Source organism: Parasteatoda tepidariorum, chromosome 5, assembly GCF_982258835.1.
Source record: "Parasteatoda tepidariorum strain Cologne lab strain chromosome 5, Ptep-v5.0, whole genome shotgun sequence".
In the NCBI taxonomy this organism is placed as follows: domain Eukaryota; kingdom Metazoa; phylum Arthropoda; class Arachnida; order Araneae; family Theridiidae; genus Parasteatoda; species Parasteatoda tepidariorum.
In genome coordinates, this window is record NC_141759.1 from 46,780,118 (window position 1) to 46,800,275 (window position 20,158).

The window sequence follows — 20,158 nt, forward strand, 5'->3', positions numbered from 1 at the left end:
AAATTAATATTCATTTGGCCCATGAATTAGCATTATATCTGTTTTTGAAGCACGTGAATAACAAAAGATAAAGCGAGTGTGAGTGCTTGCGTTCGCAGAAAGCAATTTCTAAAGATACATACTCTTATTAATTTCCAATAACTTGGTTTTGTATGAATCATATATAAATACAAAATTAAAATTAGACTATATTTATATTTCACCTTTTTTAAGCCATGCTAATGACAAAATTGAAATAGCTGAAAAATGCAGAATATCTTACAAGGTTAGCACAAAATCTTCCAAGAACAACAATTTCTTTTCAGAACAATAAAGTAGTTTCTCATATCAAATTGTTCTGGTTGAAATTTTCACCATATCCTTGCTTTTGAAAATTTTAACCTCTTAAAAAAAGCAAAATTATAATACTTTTCAGCCATCTGCATGCCAGAATAGTCGTGGGAAATAAAATCATTCCATATTTCAGAGGAGATTATTAATTGATTTCACTCTTTTTGTTATTATTGTTCTAAACTGTGAAAAATTCCAGTTTAAATTACGGCATAAAGTACCGTCACTTCTGGTGCATCATCCTTAAAATCCAATTATCGTAAAATCCATTTTAACGTAAAATATTATACCGTGATTTTTAGAGTACTTATTCAATTTGATTGATTCAATAATTTTACGGTAGTTATTACAGTAAAAATTACTGTTAATCATACTTTTTTTTTGTAAAAATTACTGTAAATCAGAGTTTTTGTTCCGTAACATGTCGTGATGAAAAACAATTGTACGGTAAAAATTGTACGACAGAAAAGAAAAGTCTTCAAATGACCAGAAAGAGAAGAACATCATGTCATGTAATATTGGAGACATACTTCTTTGCTTCACTTTATTGGAATTCTTTTCTTCTGATTTTATTAATTAACATACCTGACTCTAATTAATTAACATATTTGAGGTCACCCACTCGAAACTTTGAGATTGAATCCTAGAACATAAAGATCTGATCACTAGATCAAAAGTAATTCAGGATGGTCCGATTTTTATTTTTCTCACGGTACATTTAAATACAAATATAATGTTTTTTTAACTACAATGTATGTCAGAACAAGTGAAAGCTGATACAAACTGAAAGAAAAAGACTTCAAATGACCAGAAAGAGAAGAACACCTTGTCATGTAATATTGGAGACATACTTCTTTGCTTTACTTTATTGGAATTCTTTTCTTCTGATTTTATTAATTAACATACCTGACTCTAATTAATTAACATATTTGAGGTTACCCACTCGAAACTTTGAGATTGAATCCTAGAACATAAAGATCTGATCACTAGATCAAAAGTAATTCAGGATGGTTCGATTTTTATTTTTCTCACGGTACATTTAAATACAAATATAATATTTTTTTAACTACAATGTATGTCAGAACAAGTGAAAGCTGATACAAACTGAAAGAAAAAGACTTCAAATGACCAGAAAGAAAAGAACACCATGTCATGTAATATTGGAGACATACTTCTTTGCTTCACTTTATTGGAATTCTTTTCTTCTGATTTTATTAATTAACATACCTGACTCTAATTAATTAACATATTTGAGGTCACCCACTCGAAACTTTGAGATTGAATCCTAGAACATAAAGATCTGATCACTAGATCAAAAGTAATTCAGGGTGGTCCGATTTTTATTTTTCTCACGGTACATTTAAATACAAATATAATATTTTTTTAACTACAATGTATGTCAGAACAAGTGAAAGCTGATACAAACTGAAAGAAAAAGACTTCAAATGACCAGAAAGAGAAGAACACCATGTCATGTATTATTGGAAACATACTTCTTTGCTTCACTTTATTGGAATTCTTTTTTCCGATCTTATTGACTTTTATTGTCCACATTTTTTTCTTTTTTTTTATAAAGCCTATGCGACTGTCTTTTAACCTATGACTTACGGGTCGTTTATTTTCTTTTATTTTGAATAAAAGACTACATGATAGGAAACTTTGGAATTTGTTTGATTGACAAATTTGATTTCTTAGAAGAAATACAATACTGCTTCCGAAGGATCGAAATTGAATTCTTACTGATTTTGAAATAAATACCAAAATAGCAACTATAAAAACGCAACCAGGTCACTTTTAGTAAATACGGTTTGAGGATAACAGAACTAGAATACATTTTTGCATATGAGTTGAATTTTTTTTAAATGAAATATTAATGATTAGTTAATTATAACATCAATATAGTAATCTTTCATATTTACCAAAAAGATCTTTAAACTAGATTAAAAAACATCACTAGCTAAATTTCCTTTTTCAATAACTAATTAATTGATTTATTTTCAATTATTAAAAATTCTTTTCCATCAATTTCAACATTTCCAAGCGCTGCTCTAGCTTTTTTCCTGGTATATCTACACTCATGTGACAACTCATATGTTTTTTGACCAGCAGTCAAAATTCTGCAGTCATCTTTCTCTTGAGAATATCCTTGGGCTGCGTTACCTACCTGTATTTATTTTAAAATAATCAACAATAACAATGAAATACCCCTAAACAATAATATACCTCTGAAAATATCACTTTCCTGGTTCCTTCCACTTAGCTCTTCAAGTAACAAATAGTTTTTAAAACTTCTTTTGTGTATGAAATTTATCTCTTAGAAAATATAAAGTACATGGATAAAATATTTTGTAATTATATTAAGTTCTAAGCAACACAAAGTAAAAAGAATAAAGTAAACATAACGTTAAAGCGACGCCAAAAATTTTAAAGAAAGAAGCAGAATGCTATGATATCATTTGTAGGTATTATTTCTTCAAGCCTTTTTATATCTCATTTCAGTAAACCTATATCATAAAAATTCTATTTCATATTTTTGTAACGAAACCGATGAAATTTCTTTTCTTGCTTTGGTAACGAGGAACTGCAAGGAATAAAGCTTTAAAAACGGCAGATACAGGAAGTCAAAAAAGAACTAAACGAACAATTTTTTTTTTGTAAATATCTATTTACTTTCAATTTTAATAGTGATTTAAGCAGAAGAACGATGTGTTTTCTTGAATGTGTCAAACATTAGACAGAAATAGTGGCAAAAGAAAGTCATATGTAGGTATTTCTAGAGGAAATTTAAAAAATCCTGAAAAAGTCTAAAATATTCTACGAAAATTTTCATTGTACAATTCTTTTTCTGATCATTAACTTAATAACGATCAACAAACTAGTCTTTTATTAAATAAACGCACTAATTATAGAAAGAAAGGTTTGATGTTTATATAACTCTAAACAAGCCTTTTTTGCGAAAAAAAATAAGAAAAGCTTTCAGGTTTCTACGATGTTTAGTAAACTAAAACTCTAAGTGACTAATTAATTAAGTGCAACCTCGTAATTAATTTAAGAGTGTACTTAACGTCGTCTTACATAAAAAGTATAGATTAATAATAAAAGTTTAGTGAGGACGAAGTGCAGAATATTCAATTATGTACTATTTACGTTCATTTTTTATCACATATTTTTAAAGAAATTTATATTTACAAACTTAAGTAAATTAATTTGAATTAATGTTTTCCTAAAATTGTCGCTCCCAAAAACTATAGTTTATTCAATTTATTACTAATATTTAAAAATATTCAAAGCGGAAATGGGGAAATATATAAAGTGGTATAATTTTGTTAATCAATTTGCAACACACATTTATTTTAAACTGAAGAAAACACTTTTTTTCTCCTATTGTAATAAAAACACATTTCGTTTCTTTGCGTTATTAGGATAAATTAGGTGAAAAGAAAATGAAAATAACTTTTAATACTAAAGAGCCTTATGTTAAACAATCTGTTAAAAACATTTTTTTTTTCATGTTTTTTAGACTCTTTTTATTAAATCTAACAGCTAGAAAGTTGTAAAAAGTAAAACTCATTGTTAAAACAGTCTCATTGGAACAGTGGGAAAAAAATGAATTCAGCTTTATTGTTAAAGCTAATGACACGCCCAGCTTTCAATGCATTTTATTTTCCTCAGTTCATTCGTTTTAATGAACTGCTGGACCCAGAAAGTTTAACTAAATCTAGAAATAAAAAACAACCTTTGCAATTAAAACAATATGATGATGGTCCAAAAGTTAAAAGTTTCCCTCTCGTATCATTAATTTAATTCTCCTGAGCAAAATGCCAATAACGGGACTTAATAACGTTTTAAACTATAAATGAACTACTGAAAATGCTGAAATGCTCATTAGAGTTATTTTAATGTAAAGTAATGTCGGTTTAAGCTATTTTAATGTATAATGTTGAATTATTCTCATTTAATTACACGAAATTAAAATACCTTATTCATTTAATTATAATAATGAGAAGATAATTTAATTATTGATAGTAAATTTTCTGTCTTTCGCAGTTAGAAATTTCTCGTTAAAAATGGTTAAATAGCAATTCATTTCATTGTTATGCTACCATATCTTCCAAATAAAAAATATAGTCTAATAACCATAAAAACGATGATACTCAAACTGTTAAGTATTAGAAAAAATGTTCATTGATTGGTTTTATTCAATACGGTTTGAAAACCAGAATTTTATCTGCTCCAACTAGTTCAATTTATGAAGTCATTTTGCTCCATGCAGCTGGGTAGCTCATGATCTGCTGAAAAAGAGTTCGAACCCCAGCTGTAAAACCATATAATTTCTTAAATTCACATACTATGATTCGTGCATAAACACGAAACTACGATTCATGTATGAACACGAAACTGTGATTCACGCATAAATGGCACAGCACACACAGAGCTCCAATATCCGTTTAAAGTCCATTTTTACGGTATAGAAACTATGCTAGTTGTAAATGGCTACAAAACCGAATAGTTTTGAACTCACGGTTTCGTGACCGTACCAGTTGTAAGCCGTTTCAAAACCGTAAAGGTAAACAAATGTTCTTAACCATAAGATTCATAGTTAATCCGATCAGCAGACTGCTGATGGTTATTTTGCCGTAATTTAAGAATGAAAATCCTAACAGTGTAGAAATACAATAAATAAAAGAATGTTTATGAAATTTAAATTTTATCGCATGCACATCCTTTATACATATGCGCGTATACGGGTGATTCTTTGTAAACATGACAATTCGGAGCAACAAATTTCTCCAAATTTAAAATCTTCAAGATAATCTAAATATTTTTTTGTATACTTCTTTAGTTACTTTTATTAATATCTTACAGACAGCAGTGCTGCTCGAGAAAAAAATGAAATAGAAATTCACCAAATCTTGAATGCCAGGAAAATGACATATTAGCTTAGACGTTTATAAAACAGTCATTTTAAGCTAATAGTAAGCAACTCAACTTAAGCCTTTATGTTAGACAGACCATAAATTGCTTAAATTAATTCTTTTTACCTTCAAAAATACTTTCGTTGCTGATACGTACAGAATAAAATTGCGTATAATAATCAATCATTAAATAAATAAAAAACTTTGATTGCATTCAAGCATATTACAATCATACATAAACTTTGTATTAGGTTAATATTTGATTCCCTCGTTAAAATATACTGTTTAAAAAGTTTTCTGGTAACACGTCAATGTCCTGGCATTCATAACAAAGGAAAATGACAGCCAGGATAATGACAAATTTTCCATTTTATAGCATTTAAATTTACTTTAATGTAACATTTCGGCCTAAAACGTTTATATTCCACAGAAAACAACAGAATTTCTTGAAATAACTCAGATAAATCTACGTAGTTTATGTTATTAATGATTTCAAGAAGACAGGAAAATGACAACATAAAAACCCACTCACCTCGAAAAAAATTTTGAAATAGATTTTGAACTAGAAAGTTGGTTCTTTATTCATGCAACAAGACATAGGATGGTATCTAACCAATCTATTAACATAAGATATTGATTGCTGGCGCTATCTATTTTGATTATAAATCACTAAATAAAAGTAGCCAGGAAAATGACAGATTTTCATGTTACAAACAAATTATTGACAGAAAAAACTATTTTAAACGAAGTTTTATTAAATAATACCCTCTGCGTATATTCTAGAAATGCTTACAACGGTAGTTGAGATAAAAAAAAAATTAGATATGGAAACATTTATGCGAAGTTTTGAAGCTAGTTATTATTGGAAATATTGTTTCTGACATACCAGAAACATGACATTTTGAAATTCAATTCAATTTTATAAAAAATACAAAACAGTCGATGCTAGTACAAGGTCACTTTAAAATGCTAATAGCAATGCTATTTATTAAAATTTAAAGAAAGTTCTTTTAGCAGTATAGTATTAGATCTTGGAGCAAGAGACTGTAAATTGTCATATTTCGTGAGAATCACCCATACATTCTTCTAAATAAAATTTTAAAAAAATTTGATTTCGAATTTTAAAGCATTGCGATTAGATAAAGTATTAAAACCTTTTTTCATCTTATAGAATTTGAAGATTTTAAATTTCTACTTTTTAGAGTGTAAATAAAGAGAAATGTAATATAAAACTTTAAACAAGGCGAGAATTTTTCAGAAACGTTGAAATCTGTCCAAGAGTTAAAACAAACAATCTGAGCCTTGTCTCTTAGTTTAAATCATCTGTTAAAGTTTGTGAAAACGTTAAAATGTTTGGCAGTAGTTTTTTTTTTTTTTTTGTTTTTTTTTTTTACTTCTTTTTGACAAAGAATAAAACAATACTCACTGAACTATTTCAACGCTAGGGAAAGATTAAAAAATGTCATATTATACTTTTTAATACCTCTATTGGATTTAAACATTTAAAAATAAGTTTCCTTGAAAAATTTGTTCTCTGCATTTATAAAAAAGCAAAGTATACGAACGGGTTTGGAATAAAATGAAATGAGAAAATACAATTTTTTCAACTTTTCAGAAGAAATATCAAACAAATAGTAGCCTACATTTTTGTAGAGCACGTGCATTAACTTGTTTCTGAAAAATTTGATAAAAAATTTTTGATTTTGCTTTTTTAGTTTTTTATACAAAAATTTAATAATAAAAATGAGTTGATACCATGTAGAACTGCATTTTAAGTTAAAATAAATTTTTATATCATTAAATAAGAGTAAATTCCTATAATTTAGCTAAGATACATTGAAAAATGCCACTTTATTCTGCATTTCTTATTACATTTTTAGACAGTTTTAGAGCATATATTATGTATGAACTCTGTTTGTTGATTATGTTTAGATTTCTGCTAAAAATATTTATTATTTATAGATTAAATAATTATTTCAATCCATTAATTGTTTTGAGTCAATTAAATGATTTAAGAGTCGTTTCAGCATATTTTTCAAGTACCAAGACTCAATTATCTAATTGCTAATTTTGTTGATTTGATTTTTAAATATGAATATTTAATTTGATTAACTTTTATTATTAAAACGTCGCAAATTGAATTCATGCACAAAATTAAAATTTTTCTTTATGAAATTAGTTTTGAAAAGCCTTATGCCTTTGTCATCTTTTATCCGTCCGGAGCCAGACTGCCGTCAATAGTGGCTAAAAGAGGTTTTAAAAAATAATTTAAAACATTGTGTCAATTTAATAAATCGTGTAAGACCTCTATACACTTAAAATGTTCAAATTAGAATCATTTATTGGGTCTTGGATAACGATAAGAACAGCTTTGAAACAGATCATGTTCCTAATTCAATATTTTACTGAATTCCATGTTTTTTTTTTCAATGTAGAATTCCCTGTTGCTTTCTGTACAGAACCTCTGTAAGAGTATATCGAATACGTAACAAAATACCTTATCGAACCCCTTTTATACCCAATCATACATCCCTCTTAATCCTTACTTAGTCGGTTTAACAAATGACATGAAAATTTAAGAATTTATAAACAAAATATATTCTCAGTTTTCAAGTTCGTTGTGGTCTGTTAATAATAATTTTATTAACAGACAATATAACATATAAGATAAAACTAAATGGAAAGTTTGTTTCTTGCTTTTCGACAATATTTTCCAATTTTCAGAACAGAAACATATCTAGATTTTATGATTCATATTTGCTGTATGCTAAAGCACTTTTGGGACAAAATGCAACATTTGTTTTCGAAAAATAAATTTTAATGGCGCCATATACAGCAATTTATGTCATGTAAAAGTTGATATATTCGCTTGCGAAGAAAATAAAATATTATTATATTTGCTCGCATAAGAAAAACATTGCATACATTCATTTCTTTTTATGAATATTATGCAAATAACATATTTGAAAAAGTGAAGCTTTATTCAGTTCAATATCAAGTTTATATTATTATCAGAAACCAAACCTTACGCGGAAGATTTTTATTTGGAATCATGCAATACCTGGGTTAATTCTAATGATCTAAATTTTTGTAAGCCGTCTTTAATTTTCAAACAGAAACACATTTGCTTTTCATTTTCTTGTCATTAGAACTTGGCTTAAATATCTTCAGCGGAAAGCGAAATTAATCGATGGCATAAAAAGTTCAATAAGCTCAGTTTTTTTAATTTTTAAACAATAAAATTATGTGTTTTATTCATTAGTATGCAATTGCATTTCAGTAAAAAAATATAATAATAATCATTCAATTTTTTTCTAAAGTGTAAAGAAATTTTAATCTAAGGTTATTTTGACGCTGTAAGATGTTACAGAAAATTTCTAGCTGCAAATTTGGCAAATGATATCCGTATGCTATAGAAAAAGTGCGTTGACAGAAATTTTCTGTAACAAATCAGATAGAATTATCTTAGATCCATAAAAAGATGCGTTTAAAGTTCGTTACTGATGGCAAAAACGTCTACGCTAATTAAGACCCAAGAGATTGAGTTTGTTGTCGCAAAGTACGACGCAGAACGCAGCGATATAATAAAATGTTATTATATTTGCGAACTTCTACCCACTTCAGAAAAGGTTTTCCTAGTAGTAGTGAAATAATTATTGAAGTGATATTTTTAACAAATACTTCAGCATCACTTAAAACACAATAAGATAACTGACTCGTCCTCTTTATGTATGTAAAAATAAATCAAATTTATTAAAACATGAATCGAGCATGGAGGCAAAAATTTTGCTACACTGAGAAAAATTTCTCGGAAAAATTGTTAAAAAACAATTTATTTAATTGTTATTTTACCTTATTCAAACAATACATTAAAATAACCATAAACAAGATGGTATTAAAAGTGTTAATTGTCAGAAAAACAGTTTATTAACTGATTTCATTTAAGAGGGCTTAACAACCGTAATTTTATTGCATCAACTAGGTTTACCTAATAAAGCCACTTAGCTCCTTGCAGCTGGGTACACATCATAAGTGAGAGGGCTCATTTGTCAATCTCTTGACCTACAGAACGGGGGTTCACGTCCCAGTGCTGAAACCGCAATATTTCCTCCATTCCCTTCAACTTAATATGAGTTTCTAGTGCACTCCCTAATTTGTGACTCTGGACTACTAAAATATGATACTCTCATTCACGCATAGATGGAAGCAACATAAAGCTGCTTAACACAAAAATGTCTTGTATTCACATCTCTTACGTTAATGAAATCCCAGATAAACCACTAATTCAACCACATTTCATGGTCCATTTGACGCACCGCACAACGCAACCGCAACCTAACTTCAATGCATATTACCTAAGGACAAGTCTAGCTCCCGTGTCCAGTCAAATTTCTTTTTCGTGATTTTAAAGCCCTACTAGTTCTAACTGGTTAAAAAGCCGTGTAGTTTTGTATTCAGGGTTAACCGTAATCGTAAAAAACTAGATAGTTTTGTATTCAGGATTTCTTAATCTTACTAATTGTAAACAGTTTCAAAACCCCGTAAATGTAAAAGATGTTATCTACAGTTAACTTTACAGTTAATTGGACGGACAAACAGCAGCCGGTTATTTTACCGTAATTTTAGAATGAAAATTCAAACAGTGCACCAAATACGAAAACAAAATTTTCTGGTAAATCCGAAAGAGTTAGCCCGTATGAAATGCTATTATCTGCTTAAATCGTAACGTGTTCTTTGTGATGGTGATCAATATTAAAAAATGCATTGGCTCTTTGACGAAGAATTTTTATTAAACATATTTTTCATAATTTTATCTTTACTTTGTATTAATTTATGTCAAAATAAATGAAAACATTATATTTAGGTATTCAAAATTGTTATGGAATACATCAAACAACAGTGTATGTCAGCATCAAACACTTGTGTCTATTTTTGCATTAAAGATAAAATCTTCCAATACGGCTCACTTCCAAAAAATTTTTTTAATTTGAGCTTATTTGCAGTTATTTGGATCTGCGAAAAAATTTGTTCATCATTAAAATTTTTTTAATCTACGAAATCAATCATTAATTAATTTTTTGAATATGAATAACAAAAAATATTTTGTTTTCGAACTACTTTTCTTGGATTTTATATTTTATTACAAATATAATTCTGATAATCAAATAGATTTTTCTAGTAACTATTTTACTGTTTTTTTTAATAAAAAAATACGAAAATATATGTTTATTTGTTGAAATTATTCTATCATTCTATCATTCTTCTAAATAATTCTATCATTCTTCTAAATCATTTATAATTCTATCATTCTTCTAAATCTTTATAATTAGTCAATTTATTTTAAAAAGTTTTTGTTATAAAACAGATATTTGTAACTTTCTATCAGAAAATGTCGCTGGTCCAATGTCAGACGTTGGTCGTTACAGTTCGTTAACACTTTGACACAGATGGGGCATCATTGTCCTTTTCTTCTATTTTCATGATAGTGTCAAGAAAATAGAAGAAAAGGACAATGATGCCCCATCTGCGTCAAAGTGTTAACGAACTGTAACGACCAACGTCTGACATTGGACCAGCGACATTTTCTGATAGAAAGTTACAAATATCTGTTTTATAACAAAAACTTTTTAAAATAAATTGACTAATTATAAAGATTTAGAAGAATGATATCGACTGATTTAACCTATTATTTATCAAAACATTTATGACAATTCAAAAATAATTACATTATTATATTTCAATTGTTAATATCAATTTTAATAAATTTAGTACCGATTGACTAAGTGTTGTCATTTTAAAAATTTTGAAATGCTAGTTTTTTTACAGTTTAAACAATGTTTAAAATAATTTCATGTGGAGTATAAATTCCTAACCGCAGCTGCCAATCTAAGTATTCCAACAAAAATTAAAGAGAGACAAAATTAAATATTGAGAGAAAATTATGAGAGGTCGGGTTATTACTATGCGGAGAAAAAAAAATCTTGCAAATTTAGCGTAATCTATGGTAATGATATTTCTGATAAATAAGAAAAAATTAATAAAAACATAATTCTGGTCAATAAAATCAAAATATTGAGCCGCGAGGGCTCAATGGTTAAGATACTGAACTGTCATTGGAAAGAACCGGGGTTTAATAATTAGCGATGGCTTGAAGTCTACCCACCTTCAGATGGATGGGCACCAGTTTGGTTGAAAAGTAAAGGCGGCCTGTGTGCAATGATGATCATATTGCCACAATGATGCCGTTGATTTCGAAATTGTGGAGTCTCAACCTCCATGAACCTCCATTGACGCCGGGCTGTGATGGAAATACTTCGGAAAACCCAAATATGAGGCATTTAAACCAATCACTTGATAATTTTTCTTTCGTATGGTAACAGTTTAACAGTTTAAAATATACATTCTCTTTTCAAAATTATAGTTCTTATTACCACACATTTAGTAAAAATACAAAACCGAAAAGTAAATTCAACCGAATGAATATTTTTTTTAAGTGATGTTCTAAGGTACCATGATAAAACAAGCATATTTTATCTCATTTACCAAATGTCATCACACATTATATAAAATATTTTATTATTAATTATACCAAAATCATTACCAAAGGGCTTTGGTAAAAATTACCGATCTTTTCAGTGATCCTATAGAGCCGGAGAATCGGTGAATTTTATCATCTTCTGGAAGTTTTGAAACTATATTTTTTCCCTCACTGTAATACAATCTTTTCTATGAGTTCCAGTAGATTTTCGGAACATCATAATGGTTGAATCCCAGAGCAGTGTTGTGAGCTCATTAGTATAGTCCCAGTGTGACATTAATAAGCAAAATCAAAGTTACTCTGATTTCTAAACTTCTAACGCACAAGTTTGATGCGGGCTGGTTGGCAGTTTTGGATACAGACCAGAAAAAAGAGATTATTCTTATAATATTCAATAAAACTAGTTTTCTTGAATCTTCAAGCTTGATTGGAACCTTTCTACCAATTATGTTGAGCACAGTGGAAAACAACAAATGATAGTTGTAAAGACTCGGTTAGTTATACTGATTTACCAATAATGTCCATTATATTAAATTCAAATTTCAGTCATTAACAAGTCGTATTCCTAATGAGTGACAGCAATGTAAATAGATATTTAAAATCGAATTGTTTTATTTTATTTTATAACCGTTGTTGAACAACCGACCATATATGACTACTAATGATTACGACTACTAATGTTCAAATCTGTAGGCTTGTAATTTTGAATCCAATCCAGAAAACAAGAGAACTCCTTGATCAAGTATTGGGAGAAATATGCCTTCGTGGAGGACTTTTTGATGAAACTAACCAGCATTTGCGTTACATAGACTGTGAAACCACGAAACCTCCTACTGTTAGCCTCACGGTAGGGGCCTCTAACTCAGGATCCTTCTACAACTGACGATATTTTATTTCAGCACTGTGGTTGGTGCATGCCGGATGCGGATTTCTTATCGACCAACCATCGCTGGGATTCGAAACCGGTTCACCTCAATGAAAAGCGAATGCTCTATCCCCAAACAAACCACAGCTCAAAATCGTATTGTTACAACGCATTGTTTTATTTAAAATCGGATTGTTACAATAACTGCTTATTTAAAATCGTATTTTTACATTGCATTGTTTTATTTAAAATCGGATTGTTACAATAACTGCTTATTTGAAATCGTATTGTTACATCGCATTGTTTCATTTAAAATCAGATTGTTACAATAACTGCTTATTTAAAATCGTATTGTTACATCGCATTGCTTTATTTAAAATCGGATTGTTACAATAACTGCTTATTTAAAATCGTATTGTTACATCGCATTGCTTTATTTAAAATCGGATTGTTACCATAACTGCTTACTTAAAATCGTACTGTTACATCGCATTGTTTTATTTAAAATCGTATTGTTACAATTAGTAAGCACTTAAATAGGGATGTAATGAATAGTGGTAAGGCCAAATAGCCGCATACCGAATATTCAGCCAAAAAAGTCGGCCGAATACAGAATATTCAGTGGCCAAATAGCACCTTTTTTTTAAAATTATTAATAAATATTATGTTTGACACAGAAATAAGTTTAGTTTTTAAGTTAGTTTGACACAGAAAAAATAATCACAACTTAGCAGTATTATTGGTAGGAAGTAAAGGGAGCAAAGACTTTAACAGAAATGTTACAGAGGTAATAAATGTAATGTTATAAGTTATAAGATAATATAGATAATTTGATATATTAAGTTATTTGAAAATATTTAAGATTTAAAAAAACTGACTACCAGGTATTCAAAAAAAACTAAACTTGTAAGAAAATAAATAGAAAGAAATAACTTCTTAATTTTTAAATAAAATAAAACGTTAATGCTGAAAATATTAACTTCCGAAAAAGAAAAATATCCATAAGATATTAAAAACGATAATGTCTATCAGAAACGTTTTTAAAATGCAGCGCTATCATAGAAACGCCTATTAAAAAAAACAAAGATTGTTTAAGGAAGCAAAACAGAAAAAATAAAAATCGATCTTAAGTTTTGAAAAAAAATTTAAAGCTAAACATTCCAGTTTTCCAATTACCGAATTTTCAACAAAAAAAATTACGATTAAAGTCTATAATACAAACTCTCTTAATTGCCTCGTCACAATAAAAACGTTTATAAATAATAAGTTTTCTTGTAAAAGAGAAAGCTAGATAAAAACTAGAACAAAAATCGTTCTTAATTTTCAAACGAAAGATTTAACGCTAAAATTCTTAATTTGAATTTTCCCATTACAGTATTTTTAGAAGAAGAAAAAACATAAAAACGTTCAATAAAAACACTCTTTAAAAAAAATTTTATAGCAAAAACGCTGATAGAAAGAAAAGTTTATGAAAAAATCAAAAGAGAAGCAGAAAAAAAAAATTCTTATTTCTGAAATATACCTTTAACGTTGAGAAGCATATTTTTCTATGTTTCTAGTTAACTGTCTTTCCGTACAAGAAAAATAGTGTTAGAAGAATAAAGTCTATTAGAAACGTTCCGTTAACATGCTTCACTTTAGTTAAAACAGAAAAAGAAGCGAAAATGAAATAAAAAAAGGTTTTCGATTTTTGAAACATAATGTGTTGAGAAAACGAGGAAATCGGCCTGCCTGAATATAATTAAAAAATAGAAAAAAAATCAGTATTACAAAACTCAGGATTGCATGATACTCATGATCATACTTTGTTCATGAACATACTCATGATCATACTTTATGATTATGATACTCATGATCATAAAGTAATCTTGTTTTTATTCTTCAAATTCTGCTTTTCCATGTATCTTTCAGAACATAAGTTAACAAGTTTTAGAGTTAACAAATGTGTGTAAAAACTATTTCTAATAATGTATAGTAAAAAAAAATTTAGACTATTCTTTATTAAATCTTTATAATTTCCCCAAAAAAACACTTTGTCGAAAAATAATTTTCCGGATAATACTTTGCCGAATATTTAGAATATATAGAATCAGTCGAATACATATAATCTGTTAACCGAATATTCGGCAAAAGGACCGAATAGTGGCCAAATATTCGTTACATCCCTGCACTTAAATACTAAAATTGTCTTAACTTAGGTGAAGCAAGCATAATTTTATTCACAAAATTTACTTTTACTTAAGTTTAAACATTTAAAGATAATATCTATCATCCAAATAATTAAACATCTAAACATTTAAGGATAAATTGTTCTAGAATTACAAGAGAAATTATGCAACAATATTTTTTTCCTTTGTGATGCATTTTATTTAAAATCTCATAATTATAATTGCTAGTATAAGTTAACAGCAACTTAGAAAAGATTAAAACGATTTCAGTTGAAAAATTTTAATTAGAAATGGCAACAAAAAATTTAAATAATGAAAGAAATTATTAAGAAATTATAAAAATTATGAATATGCCATTCATCAAATAGATACTTAGGAAACATTTTTTTAACCAAAAACAAAATTAAAAACAAATATTTGTTTCAGTACTGTTGGAAAGTAGAGTAATGTAATAATAATAAGTTAATCAACGAAGAAAAGCTAAGGTTGAAAAATAAATTGTAGAAAAATAGTGAAATTCTAAAAAAAGCTACTTACAATTAGCTGAACATGGTAAAATATGTCAAATCCCAGTGAAAATACTCTCCTCTAATGAATAAAGTTTTGAACTGAAAAAAAATCAATTCTTTTGAATAAAATAAAGTGGTTCAAAGCATGAAAAAAAATATTTGCAATTCCTTCTAAATACTTTAAAACAAATTTCTGGAAGACTTTTACCCAATTACTTTAGTTTTAATTTTAAAGCTAATTTCTCCGGAAAGAATTTTGTTAAGCACTTCTTTTAGAGTTTGGATCATTGGTTACTTTCTTTCAAGACAGGATGAAAAAAACTCTTATTTTAAGTCTGCATATATATGGCTTTAATTTTATTGTAAAAATGTGTTTAAAATGTTTTTAACTACCTGCTTTCACTTTAATTCTTTATAAGTATAATTTCTATTTGTTATTTTAATTAACAATATAAATTTATGACTAATTATGTGAATAATACAAGCATTGTTATATATATCCAAAAACATAGAACAGACATATAATTTTTTTGTTTCGCATAAGTTATAGCAGTGTAAGTTCACAAACTTTTAATGCTTTTTTAAATTCTAATAACAATTACGTGTCAACAGAGATTACTTGGCATGATTACTTGAAAATTGAGATGATTTTGGAATCAAGACCTTCTTCAGTGGTATTCTTAAGCTATGTTAAATGTAAAACTGTCAATGTAATAATTCAGATAGATCTAAATCTATGCTATAATAAGTGTAACACTGTCAATGTAATAATTGAGATAGATCTAAATCTATGCTATCTTAAATGTAACACTATCATTTTAATCATTGAGATAAATCTAAATCTATGCTATCTTAAATGTAACACTATCAATGTCATAATTGAGATAGATCTAAATCTATGCTATCTTAAATGTAACACTATCAATGTAATAATTGAGATAGATATAACTCTATACCATGTTAAATGTAACACTGTCAATGAAATGATTGAGATAAATCTAAATCTATGCTATCTTAAATGTAACACTATCAATGTCATAATTGAGATAGATCTAAATCTATGCTATCTTAAATGTAACACTATCAATGTAATAATTGAGATATATATAAATCTATACCATGTTAAATGTAACACTGTCAATGAAATGATTGAGATAGATCTAAATCTAAAAAAATATCCATATCATCTTATCTAACAAAAGTAATTGAAGCATGCTTATGAATGAACTTGCAATTTCCCGATAAAATAAAGGTGGAGATTACACTCATGGAGGACATTTGACATTAATAACAAAACTGGACAACGATGAAATTGCTTTTCAGGTAGAAATTATGTTCAACAGGAATATCACATTGAAAAATACTGATTGCCTATCGTTGCAAAGATATTGACGATTTTGTGTCATAAAAGTACTTTAACATAATGCAATAGATGTATTACATTACATTACACATTTTATTATATTTATTCAATTTTAAGTATCATTATCATATTTATATAGTTTGTCTTGATAATTGTGAACATGTCTACTAATGACGTCTACGAACGTTCTCATAGGGACATTGTCAACATAGAGTAATGATTCCAGGGAATTTATTCTACAGCAATGCTGGCTAATTACTTTTACATACTCATCAAAAGTACTATCAACAACTCAATACAAGTGAGAAACCATTAGATATCGAAATTCTGAAGCATAGGAAATCATTTCAAACATGTATTTTAATATAAGTACATCTGTAAACTTTGCGGAACAAAGCGCACTCGTTACACGAAAGAAAAATACATCTGGCAGAACCAATACAGTTTTTTCTTATTCATATTCGAATTTTGAGGATTCAATTCATTAAGTATTGACTATATTCATTACAGAAACAACTTTTTTTTTCTATTTTGAGCATTTGTTGCTCAGTATAGTTTAAGTGCCTCACTTAGACTTGTTAAATTCTGAAATTAGAATATGAAGGTATTTGAAAAATAAATTAAGTCACCTCTTTCTAAAAATAAAAAAGAAAATGTCAGTCAACAAATAGCTGATACAATAAAACGTTCAGTTGACTAATGATTATGTTTCTGATTTCGGGAATTACTTAACTTAAAGTTAAGACGGCGATTCATTAATATAGGTCTTAGTTTGGTTGGTGATTCTGACAATTATTCAATATAATATTTTTATGTGAATTATCGATATATATATAATATTTTAATATACATTATTAAGATCATATTACTGAGATTATTTTATTTCGATTCACTTTAGATAAGAATTTAGTTTGAATAATAATTTAAGGAGTTTCATTAACATAGGTCTTAGTTTGGTAAGTGATTCCGTCAATTATTCAATAGATTATTTAGATGTGTATAATCGAGATTAATATTTTAATATACATTATTAAGATTATATTTTTTAGATTCAATTTAGATAACAATTTAGCTTGAATAATATTTTAGGGAGTTTACAAAGACTCAGTCAATGGCTTAAGTGGTTAAGAAATTTAGTCATCTAGTGATTTAAAACTTTTGTGAATGACCCTGTTCTCCATACTGTAGAACAAATAGATAAAATAAATGATAAAAAAGGAAGAGAAAAATAAGAGTTCCTGTTAAATTACATAGCTCTTGTTCGAACACATGTAAACGATTTTTTTCTTTAATAAACAATTATATGACTTCTCGAACTGCTATGTTAGAATTTTCATTCTAAAAATTAAGCTAAAAAAAACCAGCAGCAATTTGTTCATCCAATTAACCGCAAGGTTTACAGTAAAGAGCATTTTTTAGCATTACGATTTCGAAACAGTTTACAATTAGTATTTTCAAGAAACCATGAATACAAAATTTGGTTTTTTAACCATTTACAACTAGCATGATTTCAAAACCATAGGAAAAAAATTAATTGGAGCAAGATTTTTCGTTAATTAATGGTATAATTAGTTTATCTGGTTGTTTCATTTATCGTAAGAGATAGGAAATACTAGACTTTTCTGTGTTCAGCAGATTTATGGCGCTGTCATCTATGCATGTATGAGAGTATCGTATTCTAATAGTCCAGAGTCATAAATGGGGAAGTATAGGACACTGGAAACTCTTCATGTATTGAAAGGAATAGGTGAAATATTATGGTGTCAGCGTTGGATACAAACTCTCATTCAATTGGTCATGAGATTGACAAATCAACACTCGCTGCTATAATATGTACCCAACAGTATGGAAATAAGTAACTTCAATAAGTGGGCCTAGTTGGTATAATAAAATTTTGGTTGTTAAGCCATATTAGTTAAAAGCAATTAATAAACAGTTTTATCAAAGTCAACAGTTCGAATACAATTTTATTTATGGTTATTTGACTGTTTTGTTTGAATATAGTAAAAAAACAAATTGTTATTTAACCATTTTTCCAAGAAATTTCTAATAATCTTCAAGAGTAATTCAAGGAGCAAGGGGATAGCGAGCAGGGTAAGGAGCCCTCTAGTAACATAAATTAAATGTTTATACGACTTTATTCCCTCGGGGAAGCCTAAAACCTCAGAGAGTTACGTCCCCAAGTGGCGGATAGGTGAATGATTCCACTGTTTTTCTGTAGGTGGTAAAAGGGAAATAAATTTCATTCCGCAAAACAATAGGCAGAAGTTCAATATTTTCGAAAGCAAAGCAATTCGTTTTTCCATGGCTAGTGAAATAAAAGACACGACAACAACAACATTATTCAATTTTATTGAAATTTTAGTTTTTAAATGTTATTTAACCATTATTATGTATGCGTTATTTATTTAAAACGTTTTTGAACATCTTTGCAGAAAAAAAAAGATTAAGAGTTTACCAAGTTTTATAGATTTTTTATGGTTAAGAAAAATCATAACCTTTTTTTTTTAACATTTAAATTTCTTTCTAGGATTGTCAACAAAAAAAAACAATTTATCTTAAATACTAGTTAACTAAAAATTACTATAAGATTAATATTTTTTAAAAAAAAACTTTTCACATCGCAATAGCTCTGTTTTTCCATATTAATAAATTATGTAAGAAATATTTTTTAAAAACTTTGGCTCCTGAATTACACTCTGAACAACTCTTTTAAATAAATGTTTACGCACTTATTTCAATAATCGCCAAACTTGGCGTGAGAGTGTTAGCCTATCTGTGTCATAATTATCCTCTTTTAACTGACAGTTAATGATTAAACCAATAAAAATATGTATTGAGGATCACTTTGTTTAGAAATGCCATTCCATATTGGCTCATCCGTCACCTTTTGACATAGTCATTCCAAATAACAAGTGACAAAGACTCGCCGTCGAAAGGGTGCTTTAATTATGCTGTCCATTAACACATTGGCTCAGATGCTTAATAATGAATGATCGCTTGCCTATTCAAAGTTCAGAAGCATTTCAATGATTACAATACCAGCGAAGTTTTCATGAAGTTGAGACCGACTTCGGTGAATCGACTTTGAAATCTAATCAATTGTTTCATAACGTTAAATAATTTTAAATTGGGAAAATAGACTAATTTAAATATCTAGTCATGGATTTTATTTTCTTCGTTAACTTTATTTTTTGGTTGTTTACTATAACAGCAAGTATCTGTTTCAAATTTTATTCACATTTGCATATTTAAGTATTGAATCATTAGTGGAATTGAAATTCATTAAATTACGAATTGCTTTTGCTCTAAAATACATTCTCATTCACACGAAATATATCGCAAATATATTATGTAATATATTGCAAATATATTACATAAAACCATGTAAACTTGCTGCAATTATTCAGCATGAATTTGAACAATATTTAGGTTCAAGCTGTATCTTAGTTTTGTTAGATCAAATGTA